The following is a 4,240-nucleotide window of genomic DNA, read 5'->3' as shown; positions in this document are numbered from 1 at the left end:
TTAAACTATAAAAAGTTAACTGATATAAGTAAATGATGTTAAAAGTGATTAAATATAATTAATATGACAAAATCGTTAATAAGATATAGAACAATCTGCTAACAGATAATATTATATATTTAGATATCGTAAACTAATCATTTTTCCTTAATTTTTAGATTTTTTTTTCTTGTAATAAAATTAAAAGAATAATCAATAATTCAAGACTTGACCAACCTACTTGGACAGTGACGAGCATAGAATACAAGTACCAAGTCAACCCAAACAACCGATTGGACCCGTTGTTTGTGTCTAACGTGTCACCATGAGAGTGACGTCAGATTTTACCTAGATTTTTTTTTGCCATATATAGAATGCTGTTGCACCCAGTAGATTGCGTCCATTTCCAACTCCGATGGCTTCACTTCAGCCCGTCTCTCCCCTCCTCTTCCTCCTCCTCTTGTCGGCCTCCGCCTTCAGTATCGCCACCGCCCGCAGCCCCTCGAAGCACCACCACCTCCGCCTCTACGTCCACAACGTGACGGCTGTGCTGTCCGTGAGCCTCGGCAACCCCCGCCACTTTGGCGACCTCGTCGTCTTCGATAACGTCCTCCGGGCAGGTCCCGAGTCAAACTCGCCGCTCCTGGGCGCCATGCAGGGGCTCGGGATCTCCGACGACGTGACCGACCTCACCTCTGGAACCATGTTCAACCTCGTGTTCACCGGCGGCAAATACAACGGGAGCTCGATCGCCGGCCTGGGGTTGTTCCAGTCGGTCGGCGTGTCGGAATACACCATCGTTGGTGGATCCGGGAAGTTCCGGCTGGCGGCAGGCTACCTCTTGAACAGCCAAGTCAACTCCACCACAACCCTCACAGCAAAAATAGATGCTTACTTTGCTTCAAATTAAGTCACATATTTAATTCGTATCACAAACAATTAAATTGTCCTCAAGTCAATAATACATCAATGTGCCATGAATGCCTGATGCAGAGAGTTCTACTACTGTTCATGTCGTATCTTGAATCTTATTTGTAATGATGCCTGGTTTTGTTTAGAATCAGCAAAAGAGATCTACTTGTCCTATATAGATTCTGTGGTAGCAATTATATGCATGTAGCTTAATTCAAGAATAAAAGGACAAAGAGAGGGCTCTTCTCTTTGAATGGGATAATTCTTGAAAGTCTAAATCCCATAAATCTGTCTTTAAATGATCTGAATAGCTAGGTCACCCACCTTATTCAGTGGTCAAAATTCTACAAGGAAACAGAAACAGAACAGACTAAACAGAAAATTGCCCTCAGATAAATGCAATAAAGAAGCTAAAAACTATATATTGAGTCCCGCATTATAAGTACAATGACAAACAAAAAGGTCGGGCTGATCACTAACATCAAAACTACGCTAGAGGCCACATTGGGATTCACCAACCTTTTGCACATACCGATCTTTATTTAGAGGAAACATAGATCGACCATAAAACTCGCATATATACAACCGACCATCGTAGGAGTAAGAAGATTGAAGCATACATCTACAGGCTTGATTGGTGAGGTTTTTCCTTTAGTTTTATAAAATCCGTTCAAGCACTGTGAAGTGCATTGCTAGTAAGCATGGCTCGCGGAGATTATCTTACTGATCTGATGAGCTTGATAGCACAATGGCAATGCACAGAAGTGAGGTTGAGGCAGCCACTTATGATGAGGGAATTCCTTCCCAAGCAGGTATGAATCCCAGGGAAGGAGTCACAAACAGCCTGAACCGCAGTAGCTGTCAAGGCTGTGCACTGGCTGACATTCAGGTTCACTATCCCGTCTTGTTCATGACTGTTGTCTTGCCAGCAAAGTCCCTGCTTCCTCTTCGAGCGGCTGTTTGCAAGCGAGTACATGGCTCTGTCTGTGATGTTTTTGCAGTAATACAAACCCAGAGAGCGTAGATGAAGACAACCATTTGCTAATGCAATCACACTGTCATCTGAAATAATAGACAAAAGGTACATATAAGGTGGTTAAGTGAAAATGGACTGTTAAGAATGACATGCTAGCTGATCAGGGTGCAAACAAACTAAAAATGCTTACTGAAAGTCACATAAAAACTACAACTAAGGTTACACTCTGGTATTATGAATTATGATGAACAAACAACTTCAAAAGATAGAAATTAAATGATGAGAACCAATCATCTAGACTGTCTACTAGGCCCAATCAAGCAAAATTGATAAACAAGAACACCTAGAATTGTCATTACGAATCATGACTTATTAGTATTATATAAAAATATACCTACTATTAATCATTTATTACGACAATCTGTTTGTAAACTCTTCGAATATGTTACCTGTTATTTGTACACAACCGCACAAGTTCAAACCCCTAATATCAGGACAGCTTGCCGCCAAACTGATAACTCCTGCATCGCTAACATGCTCACACCAGCCCAAGTTTAAGTATTGTAATTTACAGCAATTGCATGAGATAGCCTGGAAAAAAAAAAAATACTTTTATCAGTTTCTAGTTGTAAGTTCATAAAGGATAGTAGTGTACCAAATTACTAAGAATGAGTACCTACCTGTAGAGCACGGTCAGTTGCAGCCCTCACACATCCACAAAGATTCAAGCTTTTCAGGTTTTTACAGTAAATGGCAAGGTATGCAAGAGCAGAATCACTAAAACCTTCACATCCACTAATATTGAGTTTTGTCAGGTGAGAGCATCCATGAGCCAAAGCCAACAAAGAACTATCACTCAGCCTGAAACTTTTGCTAAGGTCTAAATCCCTCAATTCATGGCAGTAACTAGCGATAATCTCCACGGCACTATCCTCAAGCTGAGATCTACAGTTCTGTCTAAGAGACAAAACCTGCAGCTGGATAAACTTGGGGGCAAGTGACTGCACAAGACTGTTCATCTGATACTGGCACTTGCAACCAGGATTAACAGAATAGGACTTCAAAGACATGAGATATATCAAGCCCTCTTTAGTGACTCGAATTTTTACACATAATTGATATATACTAAAGAAGACAGTATATTTATGGTGTCCACCAAGCTCCTAAACCAAGGAACATGAATGCAGAACAACAGGTTCATAAGCAGTATCGCATCAAGGGGCACATGATTGAAATATCTTACAAGAGTAGTGCTTCATGCAAATGTGAGAGTTGAAATGACATCTGCACTGCGTATGAGAAGTTTTGAGAGGATATTTATGAATTATGCGAACAAATTATAGCTTCCACATGGGTATCACACTGCAACCAACAATCTAATGTGCATTCATTAGACTAGTAATCAAGATGTTGAGACAGACAAAATACCAAAGGAAGCAACAATAGTTTCACTGTCACAATATAAACATAAAGAAGTGTGATAACTTTACAAATGTGACCATTCCCGTCAGATTAGGAAAACTCTCTTCAACATCCAGCATATTTATCTTTGTGAGATAAATATGCATGACGACATATTTTGTGTCAGAAACTTGGAATCGTGATTCATCAGCAATATCATAAATGAGAATTCTTAAAAGATAAAGCACTTTGAGAGATTATGTGGATTTATGTGCAGCTTGTACTAAGGGAAAGGTAGAGGATGTTTTGTTAGTTGAACAAAGTTACAAAAAAAGGCTAGGAAAAAAAATTCATATAAAGTTAAAGGCAACAAGATTCTTTACTGGAACCAATACACAACCAATGGCAATAAGATAAGCAAGTCAAAAGTAAACGACACTATAAATATGAAAAGAAGTGAAAAAAAAACCCACAGAATGGAGAATAATACCATGATAGAGAAAACTTTGTGAGCCCCAACCGCAAAGCTTTTCTCCAGCTAGTACAAACACCTGAAGCCACAATCACCGTTTGGTCGTCCACGAGCGAAAGAATTCGCAGTAAAAGCTCCATTGGGAGGTCCTTCCACCTTGCCATCACTTCTCCAGTCTCCTCAATCTTCCTTCCATCACCGGACAAAATTAGGCGCTTGAACCAAATGTTCAAGTCTCCTGTTAAAGGTCTTCCACCAACCATTCTTCCACGAAGGGTCTGCACAAATATGCAAAACACAACTTTAAACGACTCCACACTAAAAAAACAACAAAAAGATTCGAAGCGGTTTAATTATGCTCGCTACTCTGCGACGATGGCGGCGGCAACGACGACTTGTGGAAATTTAGAATTTTCACGAGGGATTTAGGGTTAACGGATGGCGACGGCGGTGGCGCAATAGATTTAGGATTTCACAAGGGATCTAAGGATATAAATAGG

The 4,240-nt window shown here is 40.3% G+C and overlaps 1 pseudogene; it reads right to left on the bottom strand.

Moving 5' to 3' along the window:
* Positions 1–1,583: 1,583 nt before the first annotated feature.
* Positions 1,584–4,003, bottom strand: LOC121994380 (annotated as a pseudogene).
* Positions 4,004–4,240: the final 237 nt, after the last annotated feature.

Source organism: Zingiber officinale, chromosome 6A (genome assembly GCF_018446385.1).
Source record: "Zingiber officinale cultivar Zhangliang chromosome 6A, Zo_v1.1, whole genome shotgun sequence".
NCBI classification, from domain to species: Eukaryota; Viridiplantae; Streptophyta; class Magnoliopsida; order Zingiberales; family Zingiberaceae; genus Zingiber; species Zingiber officinale.
This window is presented reverse-complemented; position numbering and strand designations above follow the sequence as displayed.